The sequence below is a fragment of the Topomyia yanbarensis genome, chromosome 3, assembly GCF_030247195.1.
Source record: "Topomyia yanbarensis strain Yona2022 chromosome 3, ASM3024719v1, whole genome shotgun sequence".
Taxonomy (NCBI): Eukaryota; Metazoa; Arthropoda; class Insecta; order Diptera; family Culicidae; genus Topomyia; species Topomyia yanbarensis.
In genome coordinates, this window is record NC_080672.1 from 408,592,345 (window position 1) to 408,612,546 (window position 20,202).

A 20,202-nucleotide genomic window follows, 5' to 3' on the forward strand; every position below is an offset into this window, starting at 1 on the left:
ACCCGACTCTACCGCATGGTCGTTGATAGAATATAACTTATCATCATGTTTTACTGCTGACGCCGGCATTGGCGTCCAATAGCCAGATACTGGAGAAAACAGTAGATGAGGGAGATCAGCAGCTTGTACAGAAGTTGATGGCACGTTAGCTCGAATTTTCATTTGAGAGGAATACAGATCGCAAAACCCATATTGTATCTTAAAACTGCAGTAAACACGTAACATTTTCTTCCAAACAAAGCCGATTCTGAGATATTTCGATTGAAAGCGTTCCGATTCCTATCAGCGGCAGGGAGAAAGAACAAAACAACTGCAATAGGTGTATGTATTCCCATTTTGTCAACTGCCCCCGCTGTCCTTCATTGTGCAAATGTGTGAAACATCCACGACAGTCGCCTCAACGACCTGTTTATGCGAATTAACGAATCGCCAATAAAACGTGCTAAAGACACATAATTGCACACGCGCTTCCTTAACAACGCAACGGTCTGGAGCGACACCGACATTACGAGCTATGGGTTTTATGGAAATTGTTCAGCATATTAGTAATAAAACTGCAACCGTTTGAATATGAAGGAAAATTCGACCCCTGCTCATACGAGGGATCAGTCAAGTAGCTGCACAACGGTCCGCACTCTAGTAAATAACTTGTCACCGTCGTCCCGGGTACCGTTTTTCGGCTGGAAAATTTAATCAGAATAATTGAATTGCGCTATAAACTATAAAAGTTTGCCTTTGAATGCGCGTTCGCGTTCATATTTGGGTGACAATTTTGTCGAACAACTGCACTTCTATTTTCGTACATTCAATTATAATAATTTCTTTGCATTAGCAAGCACAAATTTCAACGGCATTCAAATCCTGGAGGAGGGTACAAAGTATACAACGGATTATACATTACCCAAAACATCGCGTTTAAGATCCGAACCATAAATCTCGGCTCGGCAGAAAAAGGAGTATGATTCAATTAGTATGATTGTAATGAAAATTTATGAACCAATTTGCTCTCGATTTCTTTTATACATATATCCACTCGCAGTGTCATTATCGTCGATATGGAAAAATAAATTTATCAAATAAAAATACACTTACGCACATCCGGGGAAACTTCGGCCAGCCGACCTGTCGTTCGCATCGACTGAACATCCTATATAAGTGAGGAGAGAACCAGGAGGGATAATGATAATAACAATGACTGGATTGCGGATGCTGACATTATTTATGGGACGAAAGGGCGAGCGATTTGCAGCTTTTTGTACACTTTCTGTCGGGAACACTTTCGGAACTTCATTTGTACTGCTCGATCTGAGTGACTGGCTTCGATTCGAACAATGTTTCAGTGCATTTTTATAGGCATTCTCGTCAATTGTGTCGTTGGGATTATTATTTATGCGAGAGGCATCTCTTTTTCAAGAGCATGGATTGGAAAGCGATAAATTTGCGTTTCAACATGGTATGACACGTGTCGATAGTCTATAAATTGTAAATAAATAATACTATTACGTGTTATGGGAAACTCCCTAAACTGACGATCTGCTACAGACGCCGATGTTTAGATTTGCCTTACTGAGTTATACTTTTTGGAAATCAGACAACAGTTGTGGATTTATGCTTAAGGTTCAACTGAGAAAGCTTGGAAAAATGGACATTTTGGAAAACGAAGAAAGCAGTTTTTTCTCACACCGCACCGTTGGAACAATCTTCATGAAAATCAATCGGTACTACTCTACCAATGCCTCGAATTGATTCATTTTCATGAAGATGTTTCCAACGGTGTGAGAAAAAAACTGTTTTTTTGTGTTTTTGTGCTTATTAAGGCGTTCTCAGTTGAACCTTAAATACATTTCGATTGGAAGAAATTCAGTGCATGGGGGTGGGGGAGTTGGAAGTGTTTATCACTTTTTCAATGGCGGCAACGTCATTATCGTGGTACTTCTGTTACGCAGTATCAATTTGAGAAATCTGGCCAAAACTCGACGGGCTGGGATCTAATGAACGGGAATGTACGTTTTTTATCGACATTCGTTGTATTTGTATGTTTATTTGTGACGTTAGCTTGTTAGCGTATTTGCAAAATTTTGACTTTTTTCGGAACACTATTAAATCTAACGGTAGTTGGCTTCAAGCATCCGCTCCGTACAGAGGACCGATCGATCTCTACGCCGCACTGCTCCTTTACGGCCGATACGACGTCCTCTGCGTTTGTGATCTCATCCAGTTGCACTGGAGAGTTACTTCCGCTCCCAACGATCTCACCTGAGCACCGTTTCCCAAGAGCTCTTGGGCCAACTTTCTATATGTCACTCCGCTGAATTGTGCACCACGTTTCAGCACCCAGATCATTTCGCCATCTTTGGTGCATCTGACGCTTTGCACATCCTGTCCTAATTTCGAGAGGCTTTCGGCCGTCCGACCTCAGAGTAACTACCCTCGTTGGTTTTCACCAACAGGGCCTCTCCTCTGTCTTTCGCCTTCTTCTTCTGTGCGGGTCGACTTCCGCTTTCTACTGACCAGCTGCCATTCGCCATCTTCTGCCGATGGCGCCGGCTGACTGGTACCCTGTTGCTCCAAGCTTTGCACCCGATTGGCGACTTTCGCCTTTTTAGGCTGAGAAGTCGTCCTCTTGGGTCGCCGCCCTGCGTGATCCTTCGCGCCCAGATCCGCACCTTCCAAACGACGTTTGACCTTACTGGTTGCACGTCGTTTGGCGTTACCCCGCGCACCTTCACTAGGTGACTGTCTAGGCCGTTTCGCGGACTTGCCATTAAGCGCTTTGTGGCCGATAAAGCGAAATATATCGCCTCCTGCGCCATCGTCGCTCCACCGATGAAGGAGAAGGCCTCGGTTTGGATACCTCTATCGGCCTTCTCACTTCCCGCTACCCTCTCCATGTAGGCTTCTTGTTCTTGTCTTGCGACTCGAACAGCCTGGCGGAGCACCAGCAGGTTCTGTTTTAGCTCCTTGCTGATGTTGTTTTTTCCGCTTGTGAACTTGATAATGCTATCGAGTTGCTTGACCACCGCCCGCATCGCGGAGTTTTGGGAGCACTGGATCGGGTAAATACGGGTTTCTGTGTACCATTTTTAATTAGCTGGTTTAGTGTATATAAATTCCCTAAAGTGCCTAAAGTCTAGGTACAAATCGTTTGGAGGCTTTTTGTATGATGAAGGAAGTAAAGTTTAGGAGTTTAAGTGATTAATAACAATGAAATCGCGATGCATGTGTGTTGTGAAAAAATGCGAATCAGGCAGCCATGCAGAATGATAAAAAAGGGTTGGAGAATTATTCATTTTGAGTGTGTTGTTGAATGTGTGCTAAAAAGATGTGACGTCAGTACTTGAATAAATGATTTCTCTGTGCGAAAAGGCTGCTTAATAGTGGCTTGTTTTCTCAATTAATGTGCAATAGAGGATTGCGATGGATTGAGATGCCTTCGTAGTTGGTGTCGGTGTCGACTTCATAGTGTGATGTGCGTGCAGGTGTACGATTGCTGGCCTCAGTTGAAACAGTGGATGACGTCAAGAAATTTTACTTCGTGAGCCACTACCGTATAATGTCTATGAGGAACGACGGCGATTAGGATACGCGGTTGCTATCTTTTTTATCTTTTTTTCTTTACTTCTCTTCACTGAATAGGAAAAATTGTTGGATAAGTTTACTGAATCTCTTCCGTAAGTAGGAGATAAGGAAATAGAAAACTGAAAAATTCGTAAGTTCCCTATGAACATGTTCTAACTTATGTATATATGTATATCAAATCAATAGACTAGGTAAGCTACATTCATTTTGCACTGTATTTCCTACGAAATGTTGTTCAATGAGTTCCTCATAATTAACCTGCCCTACTAACACAAACTCCTATTCCTCAAATATCTATGAAAGTTGTGCACTTTCGGTAGTAGATATTGAACTAACATTCCTTCCCTTCCTCGGCGATTGTAAGGACGTGGTCAGGTGTATACTGTGTCCACTATGAAGAAACAGCATTAATCCCAAATGTTTTGTTTCTTCCGACACAGTATGGTGGATATCTTGTTAAATATTAACTGATCATTGTACAGCCACCCACGATTTGTGCAATCGTATATGCTATGCTATGCTATCCATGTTGATCCGCTGTATGTTGATTCGCTCGCTTGGATCGGAGTGGGGAGCGTCTAGACCAGGAAAGGACAACAGGACCGACACTTGAGAGATAGCTAATTGCTCGATACTAATTTGATTGGTTAGCTCGACCAACGACTGTGGAAATTACGTCTACACAGATCGGTTCGTACAGCCTTTGAGATTGAAGAGTAATATCAAATACAAATTAAATGCGTTAAGTCCCATGTTTCGCCATGGTAAAATTTATCCCACGGTTCCTTGTCGGAATCAATTATTGCAATTGTTGTTGTATCAAGAAGAATTGTCTTAGTAACCGAACACTCTGGAATTATTTCGAACCAAGTGTAGGAAACCTGAAAACTATTGCCTGTTTATCAATTCGATTCACTTATGCGGCCTGGAAAACTATGCCATAGCCTTTCGTATGTCTGGATAAAATGGTGATTCCCAAAGTTAGTTTTCGTCATGTATTCAGTGTCCTAGCTCCTATGGTCCTTTAATTATCAAAATCAGATTTGGATGTCTGAAAATGATTTTTAAAATTATTTAAAATTTAAATTTGTTTGAAGAAATTCGAATATTCCTTCTGGTTCATTTCCGGTTTTCTGAATAATAAACAATGTCTTTTAGGTTTTACACCAACCGACAAAACCCTACAAAATGAGCCGGATTAACTTCGTTTGACAATATGTACCCGGGGTTTGTTAGGTACATGGCGAACTAAACAAACCACCGAGAATTGTCAAACATGAACTTTATTCATCGTGTTGTCATCTTGTAGAATTCAATAGCTACGACCCAGTTAAGCTCAGCCGGAAATGAACCGGACTTCTGGCTGGTTCCAGTTCGTATTCCGGCTCCAATGACACCATCGATTCTAGTTAGAATTGGTTGTGTCACTGGAGCCGGAATACGAACTGGAACCAGCCAGAATTCCAGTTCATTTCCGGCTGAACTTTGCTGGGGAAGAGTTTATAATGTTCAGCGCTGCCAGTTTTAGCACTGTGTCATCAAAGTACACTCACTTTGACACTGTACCATTTCAGGTACCAGGGTAGCGTAAATCGTGTCACGAAAAATCGTCAGAGCATTCTGTATTAACATATTTGTATTTGGTACTACGTTAGCCAAAATATAAACACCTGTTCGTTACTTGTGGGAATCATCGAAGTTCCAGCCATCAGCAACTGAATTCCAAAAAAGTTTCTTCCATAAATTGCAATCGAATGATGTATAAATATGTATATGTCATTGCATTGCATTCCAAGTTATAGGCTGGAAGAACCTTTACCACGGTTGCTTGACGAGCTTCCATTTCCTAACCCCTGGGTAATGCGACAAAACCTGCAACAGACATGGTGGCCCATGTGGAGTCGCCGCAACGCAAGCTGTTTGCGCCTTCAATCCGTTGTTCTAAATTTGTGCGTAGCGACGTTCGGCGAGGAATAATTTAGTTACAAATTTCGGACCATTTTTGTCTTGTAGTATATGTGGGTTTTTTTTAACACAAAAGAGATGCAGGAAACTTTTTTATTTCATTTTTTATAAAAATTGTTTAAAAAATCTACAAGATAGAAATAATTCGGATCGGAAAAAATCACGAATAATCTGGGTCTTACGACAATTTTATTGCTGATTAGTTCGTTTAAATCGGTCAATTGGGTCGCCCGTAGTTACATTTTTAAAATAAACTGGCTAAAATTTTCAAATGTCAAATATATTTTTAGTTGGGACTGTGGCTGCATTTAAGACTATGGCGCCACTGATATATGCGCTAGTATACGGAGGATGGACCACTAGTGAAAATTTGTTCCTAAGCCTGAGGGATAACTCTTTTGCAAATGAGTGGTTGGAACCGTGTATAAAAGGTAGGCCTAGTGTTCTTGTAAAATTCGCGAATAGACATTTTTTGAAGGAATCACCTCATGGTGTTATGTCTGTTAGTCTGTGATATTATGGTCAAAAAAATTTTTTTTCGCCGTAGGTACCCGTCTGGATTTGGTTTTGCAATGCCACATATTACCAAAAAATTGGATCTCCCATTGAAATTACGATATTACCTAATTTGGGTGGACCGTTTGAGAAATTTTGACTCTACATGAGTCATTTTTCAGTACAAATTTCCAACTCGATGTATTTTTTCAGAAATATTGCCTTTCGCAATTACCAGAAGAAGAATTATTTTCGTTTGTCCCAATTTTAGATATAAATATGTTAAAAGGACCTATTATTTATTCAATATTGCTCATAACTTCGGTTCCAAAAGCGATATTTGAATTCTTGCCTTGATAAGCCTTACAAGTTGACACCACTTTCGAGAAATAAAAAATAAAAGAGTTAGAGCAAAAAAACAGTTTTTGTCAGGAACTCCTTAAGTTGCTCAATTAAAATAGCTATGAAATACAACTGGAGATACAACTATGACGTCTTCGGCAAAGTTGCTTGGTATAAGTTCCTCTATAATGTTGCTGAAGACTGCAATATTTCATCTTATCACATTCAGAAAATAATTTTTGAAAAACCCTAACAATAAGAGCCACCCCAATACCATCTATATCTGCAGATTCCGATTTTTTTTAAATCTAAAGATTCATTTGAAACGGCACAATGCGTTAGCACAACTGAGCCGCGGGCCTTTTAATTTTTTTACAATAAGTAAAAAAAAAATGCTAAGAATGTCGGTCTGACAGATCTTGTAGACGCAGTTTGCTGCTTCGTGTTGAGATCCTTTTCCTTGGCGGTGAAGCCGCTTGGGGGTCATTCAGTCTGCCTTCTCTAGCGTTATCGTTCCCGTACATGTCATCATCGGTACTGCTTTCTTGCCGTTCGCGATCAGAGGTTCTTATTTGTTTCTTGTTTTTACGGGTCGCTGTTGTAAATCCGTCTTCATCGGTATTTGCTTATTTATTGACGATGCTAGTTGTTGGTTTGGGAGCGGTTGTCGTGATCGTTGTACCTGCATTATTGGTTAATTGGATCGTTGTTTTTGTTTTATCTGAAGGTGTCGATGGCTACTTGTAAGAGTTAGCTATACTGCCCATAATCGTAAGTTAGTCCCATGTTCTATGGGATTCCCTATCTACATGGGACCGACTTGCGATTACAGGCAGTATAGTAGATGAGTTTTGAGTAGTTGCTTCGGCACATGTTTTTCCGTAGTGGGCTGTATGGATACAGAATTGGTATGTTGGAGTCTGCCCGGGATATGTAATTAGCGTTGTTTGCTTATGGGTCACGCCTTCTTTCGGTGATTTGCATTCGATAGTCATGTAATAATATGAATAATACAATAATACAATACGAACGCGGTTGGGAATGCCGGTGAAAAAATTTCTCCAGGTGTCATTCGTAATAGATTCTTCTTCTCCATATTGCGACATGATTCGTTTGATGTAATCTTCCCTAGTGCGCGGGGCCAATTCATGGATACGCATGTCCTCCACCATGTCGTTTTCCATATGCACGGGGATCTTGATTCTGGTGTTATTAAATTCGACCTGGTGTTGCATGTTGTTCTTTGTAATGAAGTTTTCTGCCTGTGTTAAACTTCTAAACGTGATCAAAACACAGATTTTAACGTGGTGCAGCTGAATGTACGTAACTTCAGCGAGATTAAGCTCCATTTTAACCTAACTAACTGTTTCACTTCCTGAACTGTGGGTCTAACAAGAGTTTTATTAAAGTCGATCGAAATCGTGTTATCCCGTAGCACGTGTACTTTTGTTTCATTTGGCAAGCTCATTTCACTCCGCTGTCGGGGGCAACGATACAATTTGTTCGTGCACTGATATAGAACAAAAGCTGGCTTGATTCACCGGTGCCTGTAGTCTGCTATAGCATAGCAATTTTTTTTTGCTTCTGCTTTTTGTGAGGTCAGAAGATATACCTTCGATATGTCCTGAGGACATCGTAGCTCTAAAGTATAAGGTTTTGTTACAAACATTTTTCTCTTCCTAAATTGCGAGTTCGGACTGATATGCACTGTAACCGGCGGGTGGAAAGAATTCATAAACCGCAAAAAATACTGCTACCCTAAGGTATATAGAGAATCCCATCGAACATGGGACAAATATGCATATAATGCCAGTGCAGTGCTGTTATAAAATGGTGTGGTATTGATATGAACAAAGGTTCAAAAGAATTGAGTAGTTAAGTGATATGCTGTAGACAACAGATGCACATAACCTCAAAGGTAATAATTATTATCGCTTCAATAAGGTTCGAGAAAAGTTTTAAGCTGATAAAAAGAATGCAATTTTTTTAAATTCCATAACGTTCCTAATTAAATATTTTTAACCGTTATGTATACAACAAAAAACACCCTTAACAGGCCAACGTGGGTACTAGAGTGACAAGAAAATAATGACCCCTATCGGCCCACCCCTGAGTCGATTCCTAGTCCTACCAGTAGTGCTTGCTCCAAATTTGAAGCAAATCGGACAAGTCTAGCTACCGGACCAACGTACCTGAAGTTTGCATGGGATTTTTCGACAATTTATATGGAGAAAATCCACTAGCTCGCATTTTTGCCGCTAGGTGGCACTGCATTCATCGTATTATCACTATAAGTGAAAATAAGAAAGATAATTTAATTCACTACAACTTTGTCGAAGATTGCTAGTCAATCCGACTTTGTTAAAAGAAGTTATTAACCTTTTAGTGAAGAGATGTCTGAGTTAGTTTTGCATGGGGCCTAGCAGTGTATGGTTGTGTATCAGTACTCGATTACCACGAACTAAACATTTTTGTGAAATAGTGGTTAAGTTTAGCTCAATAGCATGTTCAGAGTAATTATAGCAAATAATACGAGTAATGTTTTGGTTTGAAAATTTTAGTTTCACCTGTTACATCATAGAGGGCGCCAACACTAACTTTTCAACGGGTAGAGATAGAAATTAGGTGTCTTCTACAAAGTTGTAGAGCAGACAATTTGCAGTAATTCTTCCGAACATCTCAATATTCTATCTGTCTTCCATAATAAGTTAGTGCTAGCGCCCTCTATGTGGCCACAGGTGGAACTAAAATTTAATAACCAAAGCATAACACGTATCATGTACTACAATTCTTCTGAACATACAATTCAGCTAAATCTAACCATTATTTCACAAAAATGTATAGTTCGTGGAATTCGCGTACTGATACACAACCAAGCGCTGATACGCCCCATGCAAAACTGACTCAGACACCATTTCGTTAAAAGTTTAATAACTTCTTTCAACAAAGCCGGATTTACTGGCAGTTTTCGACAAAGTTGTAGACAATTAAATTATCTTTCTTATTTTCACTTGCAGTGACAATATGATGAATACAGTGCCACCTAGCGACGAAAATGCGAGCTAGACGGTTTTCTCCATGTAAATTGTCGAAAAATCCCATACAAACTTCAGGCACGTTGGTCCGGTAGCTAGACTTGTCCGATTTGCTTCAAATTTGGAGCAAGTACTCCTGGTGGGACTAGGAATCGACTCAGGGGTGGGCCGATTAAGTTTTCAAAAAATCATTATTTTTCTGGGCAGTCTAGTGGGTACCCGGGTACCCACAAATTGAAATGCTCATAACTATGTCTTTCTTTATCCGATTTGGACACTTTTAGATTTTTTGGATTCAGGAACTCGTCCACTTTTCGATTTGTAAAATTGAGCCGGATGAATGGATCTGGTGCTTAGTAATCCTGGTTTTCCGGGGTAATGTTCCAGTACTAGGGTATGATTTGTAAATTTTAATAATGTGCTAGCAATATGAGTATCGAAACTCTTCAAATTGTCTCGGAAGCCTGTTACTTATTGTTATGGGACCCTATGGCGATCTGAAAAATGAAATTGGAATGGAATGGCCACTCACGGCCCCACGGGTACCTGCTCCGGAATGTCCGTTCCAGGGTCAAATCACCAAATGGTTCCAAAACCACGAGATACAGCCTACTCATGCAATTCCAAGAATTTTGATAGCCATATTGCTAGTATTCCATTGAAGTTTACAAATAGTATCCCAGTACTGGAACCTGCTTCCGGAAATCCGGATTCCCGGGAACCAAATGAAGTAACCCGATTGAATTTTACCAAGTCCAAAAGCGGATGAGTTCCCGAATTCAAAACACCCAAAAGCATCAAAATCGGTTGGAAATTACCTTAGTTATTGGCATTTCAGTTTTGTGGGTACCCGGGGAAACCACGTCGGCCTGTTACGTAATAAAAAACAGGAGCCTCTCCTAACTCCCCCCTTACTATATCAACTCAAAAGCTTCACTTAGTGAAGTTCTAAGATGTCACAAAGTTTCAATTTCCAGCTATAGATAAAACATAGGAATTCCATTAATTGAAACCTTAAAAGGTACCCGGGTACCGCGTCGGATACATAACGGTCAAGTAGTTTCGGCGCACTGAATTAAAATGTATGGCGAGAAAATTAAAATGTATGGCGAGAAAATTAATAATTGCTATCATTACGATAGAATAATAAAAAATAGTTTAAATTTTAATTAGAAAACTATAACATCCAACTCGCTGTGACAAAGTAAATTATAGTTTGACCACTCACATGAACACTGTTCAGATTTTGAATATAAGATACTGTCAAAAATGAATACAGCGCACGTACATTACTTGTAACTATTAGCAAATGATTAGATACAACAATAATTAGAGTTAATCGCTACGATGTTGCTCCAAAATAGGATCAACTTTTGATCCAATACAAATATGTAATAATTTATATTGATCCATACGATATCCACAGCAGAAAGAAGATTCTTTGCCTATGCATTGTATAAAAGTAATCAAAACTGGTGTAACTGATACTTATATTGATATTATATTCAGGATAAATGTAAATATTTTAAAGACTTTAAAAGCTCATTCATATATTTAAAACCTGATATGCCCAACCGTTAAATTGTATAAATGTAGTACTATGAAAGAAACATCTTTGATATCAGAAAGATTGGAAACTGTTATGAATGTTAATATTAATGAACATTATCATTCAACCCCAAACTCGCTTCCCGAACGAATCAACAAACTTGTACAACTAAAAGCCGACAGAATGCACCACCGGAACCTATCATTAATCTTGACATCAACCGCCGCCGTTCGGTTCATGGTGAAAGAGGCCAATTGAATTGAATCTTTTTCCAACGATAATCATTCGCAAAGTAAAAACCCCGCGCAACATGATGATTTCTCGGCACATCGGATATGTGCAAACAACAGCCGATTTAAGCTAAACTCAAGAAATCCATTCTTCCTTCGGCAAACACAGCGCCAAACATGACTTCTATGGGGAGATGACGCGCGTTTGCAGGCCGGAGGCAGCTTGATGCTGGCCATGAAGCCGCTCGTCGGAGGAAAAGGAAACTTCCGATTTCCGCAAATCAATTCATCTCCCGGCGTGACTCGCATCATCGTTCTGTGTTTTTTTTGTTGCTTCCTCTGGTGCTGCTCCTATTCCATTACATGCAGGGGATGGGAGGAACATGGCACAAGCCCGGAACTCACAACATCGTGACATTAGGCGAAAAGATTTTTCACATTGATAGGAAAATTGCTCTTTTTTTCGAACATTTTCCAAGGCAACGCACGAGGGTTAGTTTTTGTCCTTTCCCGACGACCGTAGCGTGTTTGTAGAAAACGATAAAAATATTTGCAGATATGAGTGGTGTTTTTCTGCGGCTGATTTCCATCTTCTAATGGTGTCCGATTCTGGTGAAGCAGCAGCAGCAACCGGGGAAAAAGGGATAGAGGGTCGGTTTCAAATTCTTAAATGTTTTTATGGATCCGTTTATCTTGTTGTGTCATCGGGTGTTTTTGCAGTGTGGTGCAACGAGGGCTAAGGATTCAAACGTTTGTGCTTTAGAGGAGTTATGAATTCATATTTTTAATAGTTCGCGGTGACAATATGCAGGAAAATGGCAGATGTAAATGACTTTGTTTCCTCACACTCTTCGAATTTTGGCATCGAGGGGGTAGTGATTAACAGTTTATGGTATGGACAAAGGCGTAAATTCACTTTTATATTCAGAAAGATTCTAAAAATTTTATGGATATTTGAAGCGATTAAGAAAACTATATGAATAAAAGTTGAATAGAAATCTTCACAGATCTTGAACGTCTTTATTTATTATCCTTTGTGAGAAATGGCGACACTTTCGAACTTTTTTTCGTGTTTAATCACGAATACAAACAGCAAAGCAGACGATGAGCCTACTCCAGACACCTGCAGAACGTCGAGTGTCAACTGAAATCTAAATCTAAGTCGTTCTGGAAGTAATTGAGAGAGCAGTGAAAAGAATCCGGGTTGCCATCTTTAATGTCAATAAATGGAGTTTTAGGTACCGACACCAATGGCCAATTTCTTCACTGGATGAAAACCGGTTTTCGTTGAAAACCAGTTTTCAGGTTGCTGGTGACCAATTAGCCGAAACCGACGAGCGCCTTACACCACAACAAGTCGCTGCTGCCGTTAATCTCACTCCTGCTTTAGGACACTCCATAAACCGAATTCGTTTCGATAATACTACGAACAAAGTCCATCGGTAGGTAATAACCGGACATGGATACTTTCGCCTCATGCAGACACCGAGGCATCGCTGAACCTGTGAATCTCCAAACGATCGTAATCAGAACGTAAAACATGTCGTGAATATCAAAGACGAACAAGTGCTAACAGCTTCTGGTGGAAATCCTGCCATTCGCGAGCAAATTCGTTAGCCATGGGGTGTGTCCCAGTCGAGATGAAGTCCGGTCGGTCCAACCATGCCAAATGGGTCGAAAAGATTGCTAATCTGAGAGAAGATCGTTCGTTCAATCAGGATTATGCATTCCTTCCAATTTGGCGTCTTTAATTAAACGAAATCGGTCGACGATTCCCAGCGGAGGCCAAGTACAGTCACGGAGGAGTCGTGCTCCAAATCAAGCAGTGTTTCCTTTTCTCGGATCTCCAACGGAATGGTATCAAAAACAGTTGGACATTTCGAAGACCATTGTGATAAGCTGTTCGCAGATAACGGCACAAGATTCAGCATTGTTTGAACCGGACATCAAATTGTCGCCGTCATTCATAGTCATGGCGGACAGCGGGCTCCGGAAAATGTTGCCTTTCATCATCACTTCTGCAGCAGCCTGGTTGCCAGAAATGGAGCACTGCTCGTGCCATATGTGATGGTGCGAAGTTAGTAACTCTTCAGTGGAGCCTCAGGATTGTCGCGCCAGAGAATGCGTTGCAGCGGTTGTTCGGTGGGGTGAACCAAAATCTGGCGGAACATGTCTTCAATGACCGCAGATATTGCGAACTAATGAATTCGAAAGCGGAGGACAATCGTGACGAACTGCTGGGGTTCGAACCGAGGGAATGTTTTAGAGCGAAGAAGCGACGGGTGGCATTGTATTTGTTGTCGTTTAATTTCTAAACCAGTTGGTCACGCTTGGGAAGCATGACAGCGTAGCGGCCGTCGGAGTTCCGGGTGGTGTTCTCCACGAAATGTTCTCAGCAGTATCGTTCTGACGGAGACCATTTCTGTGCATCGTGGACTTCTTCCAGCAGCCAGAATCGGATGACCAATTCATCGATCATACAGTCAATCGCTGTGATCGTGATTTTCTTACATACACGCCCCGGAGACGACCCAACAGAACTCTATATAGAAGAACTTGGAACAAATGGGTGGCACCCAGAATCATGCCGATGTCACCGGGAACAGCGACCGTTAGATCTGCAAGCTCCACGTGCTTTGGGGTCGGCCATTTGCGAGCTTCTACAGCTTTGAGCAGCTTCACGATAATGGAGGGTAGAACGAGCGTGAAGATTTTCACGGAGAAAGGAGTGACTCGAGAGAAGATGGTTATCGTGGCATAGTGTTCAACCAGCGTTGTGGTGTTTCCGATTCCGCTTCTCGGAGATGCATGCGGCAATTGGATGCGAGGAAGGTGCAGAACCGAAGTAGGCTTTGAGCAAAGTTGGACGCAAATTCCTAATGTGTCACGTTTTTTCACCGATTGAAAAATAGTTCTTGATACTGCAATTTTAGATTTTTTGTACTGAAAAAAATGAGTTGTTCAAAACTGTGAAGCTTTCTTGTGCGAGTGCGCACAATAGTGAAAATTAGTCAGTTTAGTGAAAACGTCAGCATCGGTATAGGTTTGTTACTGATTTGCAGACATAATCGTCACCCGGATCCTCACCGATGCCTTCTTCGTCAACTACATCTCAAGTTTTTCATTGCTGTGGTAACCCAGCTAAGCGGGATGTTTGGAGAAAGTAGTCTGTCGGTGGTGCCATCACCCAAATAAATCTGGTGAGATCAATCCGATTTATAATAATTATCATTATCTAATTTGTTGAATATATAAAATCAATCCAAACCCACATCCCATTTTTCTTCCCTACTAACAAAATCGAACATCCGTAAAATCTATGGAGATTGCGTGGGTTCTCCATATCTTCTTAAGTAGGTATTCAACTAACATTCCCTTCCATTTCGCGATCGTAAGGACATGGCCAGGTGTGCAGTGAAATATACTGTCGTATAAAAAGATTTTACTGTATCAGTCACCAATGATGAGTGCGGTCGTTTTTGCTATGCTATGCTATGAATGCGGCAATTGGATGCGAGGAAGCTGCAGTTGTTCACAGAGAGCCCCAGAAATAAAGTTACGTTGCGAAGCAAGCAACAGGCGGTGGCGATGCGACTTCCACCGTTACGGATGTTCACGAACACAGTTAGAAGGAAAACGGTTCCAGGAATCACTTCACCAGTCTATATAGTACGAGGGTAGTCTGAGATCTCCTGGAAGGCTACATTTGGGCCTGAGGTAGAGGTAGACGGTTGCTGGATAGGAGTTTGCGAAACAGACTGGTGTGACAGTGGGTTTGGAGCATGCAGCATAGGTTCTGCGGTGACAGTCGCTTTGACGGCAACAAAACAAGTTGATCCGATGGTTTGACCACCAGATGCGAGATTGAAGTCAGAGGGATTAGCATGCAGAAGCGTGTGGTGCTTCCGGGTATAATGGGAACTCGATCGCAAATAGATCATTCAAAAAATTTACTAGATCCATCCGTTGGGGGACGTTGAGCATGCGGAGGTCTGTGGCTTGCTACGTCTGGAAAGGCTGCTAACTTGGATGTCGGATTTGGCTTACTGCGAAGAGGAGCAGAGTTCGCAGTGGCCGAATAAACTGCCTGCAAAAATCGAGCGTAATTCTGGAGGAAGTTTATCATCGTCACGTATGATGGCTTTGAAGTTGACGTACTGGAGCTTGTGTCCTCTGATGTACTGGCGGTGGTTCCTCCCAAAACAGAAGCGATATTGTTAGCATTAATTCTTCGGTACGTAGATCTGCTGTCCGAAGCGGTCGATCACGGCTGGCAGATCTTCAGCTGATTCCCTGTGCATCGTTGGAGTGTGGAAAAGTATCGTACCGTATGTGATACTTGATTAGCTGGCGGTTGTTATCAATACGGAACCGCAGCGTTCGCCAAGTGTCCTTGTTGTACTCAGAGCTGCAAATTTTCAACAGGTTGTTTTGAAATTGAAGGAGGAACAAATCTCAAATCAGGTCCTACTATGCTCAATTCGCATTTGTTCGTTTGCATAATTCATTCAAACAGCCGAGCTGTTCAATCATTTCCCATTCATTTTCAATTTCATTGACCATGTGAATATCTCTCTACTGGGGCATTGACTAGGTTTTTCAAGCAAAACTACTCTGAACATACTTCTTACTCTTCATGTAAGCTTGAAAACGCAAAACATGTGAACATTTAACCTAAACTGGCCTCTACAGTGCAGATGACAACTTTGGTTGATGAATGAAAAAGCATCAATGTGAAATGAAGACGTACGGTTTAGTTATGAAAATCCCGCCAATTTGAAAGTGAATGATTAAGGGAGGCTTTGAATTTGAATCATGGTTGGGTTTGATTGAGCTGAAAGTTGGCATTTGAAAATGAAAATTTGCACCACTGGTTGTACTACTCCCTTATCTTGATGGAGTCGAGAACCAGGTTCAGATAGTGAATGTTTTCGACTGCAAGCATATAAAATCACTTCATCTCTCGCTATACGTAAACTTTAAGCGGGCAGTGTTAGGTTGGTCTAGTGAAACAAATAGGTTGCACCTGCTTTAATGGAAGTTTAATAATCAAATTGATTTATGATAAAGTTTGCTTACAGTTAAAATAAACCATAACCGAATAACATGGATTGCAAATAGCTCTGGGGTACAAATGTACCCCGCAAAACCGTTTTAGGCTTAAACATTTGTGTAGTTTGTAATCAAGCAATTCAATTCTACATTAACAGAGTTTCTGGCAAATTTTATAGGCAACAGCTTAATTTCTGGAAATTCTCGGAAGTACACTTCCTAGAGGATTTTTTGGTCATTAGCAACAACATGTATCGGACTAACATTCCTTTCCCCCTGTGAATATGCATTTTGAAGTGCTCGATGTCGGTGTTGATCTGTCTATACAAATCAAGAATGATTTCATAGTGGTGAGCTCGTTACAATTATTCGCTATCGTGTTGCTCATATTTTCAAAATTTCTTACAGCACAGTCTTAAATGTTAAACCCACTAAACTGTGCTAATACACCCAGTCACGGCCGCAGCTCTTTAAGCCGATAAATAAACACTGGCTTTCCACACCATGTAAACAAATCGGTGCAGCTATACATTACGTTAATAAAATCATAACTTTTCTCCCCGAGCCGAGCACCCTTCTGAGCGTATAGCTATACTACAATCGAATAAAGTAAGTGCAAGGCAAGACACAATGTTTCAAACCGTACCGACTCTGGCGCGATAGGGGTGCCTGAAAACAAGCCTAACTGCTAGGGAGAAAAAAACCATTCTCCAGCCTCTTTGTCGACATATAGTTTGGCGCACTGCATACAGTCATTGAGAAACAGTGCCGAGTGATTTATCGTGCGTAAAGATTCGCTCTTAGCAAAACGATTCCTTCGTAAATAAATGTTTTTACTGCTTCGATGAAATATGACAGTCGGACAATTTATATCCTTTCAGGCGAGGATTGTGGAAAAAAATCATTCCCTTAACCAAGCACTCCAAAATCATTCCAAAGGAATAAGTAGATCTGCAAAAATAGTGAAGGAAAAGCACTTTGTGTCAAAAGTAAACTTTTTGAGTTTTTTCTACCAATTTTTTTTCGTCGTGCGAAAACCACTTGATTCTACCCTTGGGGAATATTTTGCTTTGAATTTCAGTCCGCCTCATCCTCATCTGAACTGACTGTATCTTGTCATCGGGCATTTAATTTTTCCCTATCGTACTCATTTATCGCTCTGGCGATTTAACACTTATTGCACCACCGAAAAAACAGGATGCGGCACAGAATAATAATGAAATACGGATGGGAATAATAAAAACATTAAATTACGAGTTAATGACGCCTGGAAAATCAACTCGAATTATGCTTGGCACGGATGCTGCTGTTCGGCGGGGGTCGGACTGATTCGGGTTGTTGCTAGTTGGCGATTTTTGAGGTTGTAATTATTTCGAGAGCGGACCATCGGATAACAGATGACGGCGGTTCAACTTTTATGACGTGCCAGATGTGAATGGGTTGTTCACAAATGAGTTGGAATTTTATTATTATCTTTTTTAGTTATTTTAAGACTTGATTAAATGATAAAAATGAGAAAGGCGCACTATGTATCAGAAAATCATCTGTTTTAATACTATTAATTGTGAAACTCAAATAACTAAAAAAGATTTGAAAGCGTACTTCGGTCGAATGTAGCACCCTTGAGGAGAGCTCCTCCGTACCATGGGTTCGGACATCCTCTGAAAACACTGCTTTTAATTTTATTTTATTAATTTTGAATCAGCTTTAAATCCAGATTTTTATATTGTTTTGCACTATCTGACAGTAGTACTTAAGAAGGAATGGAGAATGGTACAAAAATTCAAAACGAAAAAAGCAGTTTTTTTCCTTATCGTGTATTGAATTTTCAGCTTATATAGAATATGATTGCAGTATAGCTGGTTAGTTTCTATAAAGATCCCGTGCACGGTGTCGAACAAAAATACTTCTTTCGTTTTCGATTTTTGCTCTATTCTCTATTCAACTTTAACTGTGTTCCTCGCATTTTTTTAAAGCGTACCAGCTTTAAGGTAAAAAACCTATTTTAATCCACCTAGCGGTGCAATCGTGCCTTTCTCAATCATGAATCACGAGAATGTGTGCGTTGTTTATATTCATTAAAAGCTTTTAAATGCATATATTACATTTTATTATTATACATCACATGACAACTATATACAGGAAAATAAATCATTATTCGAGTTCCAAAATTTTGTAAAAGAAAAAACAGCCACGGTAATATTGAACTGAAATATCGGTTTGAATCGGAGTTTTCTATGTGATCGCACTCCACAACCCGTAACTCCAGAGCCGGAAGTCGGATGAAGATGGAATTTAATATCAGTTTCCGGGGACACAACAACTTTCATTTGAGACTAAGTTGATCAAATCGGTCTAGCCATTTTCGAGAAACCAATATAACCGTTATTCTGAATTTGGATGCTTCCGGATCCGTCGATGGTGGCCAGTGTGGCCAAAGAGACTTTGAATGACTGTTGGTGACCTAGATCTACAAATTCAACAGTTGTGTTTACATTTTGGAAAAAATTTCACCTTTTTACATTCATCGCAGAATTCGTTAGAATCGGGATTTGCTGCGTGATCGTACGTATCACCCTGTAATTCAGAAACCAGAACTCGGATCCACACAAAATTCAAATGCAGCTGATGGACCTTTCATTTAAAATCAAGTTTGCCAAATCGGTTCAGAAAATTCCGAGAAACCGATGTGGACAAATCAACAAATTTTGTTTTGTAACCATACTCTTCAACTCGTAATCCGGAACAAGATGTCGGTTGAAAATGAAATTCCATAGCAACCTATAGGAATATTATACCTTTCATCTGAATCTTAGTTTGTAAAAATCCGTTCAGACATTTCCGAGAAACCGATGTGGACATTTTGTTAACAAGTCTGCACATACACACATACATACATACATGCATACATACACACATACATACACACAGATATTTTGCGATCTCGGCGAACTGAGTCGAATGATATATGAGACTCGGCCCTCCGGGCCTCGGTTAGAAAGTCGGTTTTTGGAGCAATTGCATAAACTTTCTATATGAGAAAGGCAAAAGAATAATATTTAATTAGCTTAATCAACATGAGTTCAATGTTATCTTCATGTGATTATATTTTGAAATGTTGGTGGAATGGGTTTCAAAGTGGAGGGAATGGGTAGAGTGGGAGTGGAGGATGCGTCAGAAATCCTTCATCTTATTTCGGTATACAGGGTGGATGAAGGAAATACGTGCGTGAGGGTGGCCCAGGAGGAGGGGTGATGAAGGAGGGAGGTATAAGGGCAAGGCAGGGGGGGGGGGGGGCAGGGGCGTCGACGCAATACTCCACTGCATATTTTGCCTTCCATTTGAGACTTGGTTTGACAAAATCGGTTCAGTCATGACCGATGAACCGATGTGACTTTAATTGTGGAATATGCCCGGTATTCCGGACTTCAGTAATCGTCGATAGTGGACAATATATTCAAAGATTGTTTGATTGGCAATCAGTGATCTAGATCTGCGATTAGAAGTAATTTGGTGACCATTTCAATAGTTTCTAGCCTCTGAGGTATTATGATTGTACCGATTTATATGGGAAATTCCAGTGTATCCTTACTAACACCCCTGTAACTCCGGAAGCAAGAGTCAGAACCGAATGAAATTCAGCAGCAGTCAATGGCATTACTCTATCTTTCATTTGAAATCAAGTTTGTAAAAATCGGTAAAGAATTCGTTGTGGAATGGGTGTTATATTAGCTTAGGAACATGGCGGGTACCCCGGGGGCGTCATGAACCGTCATAGGATGGCCAATCCAAACCCGCAAACTAGAGTAATGTTACATCAATTTTAATATGTTTTGCATCATTTGAACATCATGGTGGTACCAGTTTATATGGGAATTTGCTGTGTGACCGCACTCTTCAACCCGTAACTCCGGAACCGGAAGTCGGATCAACTAAAAATTCAATAGCAGCTTAT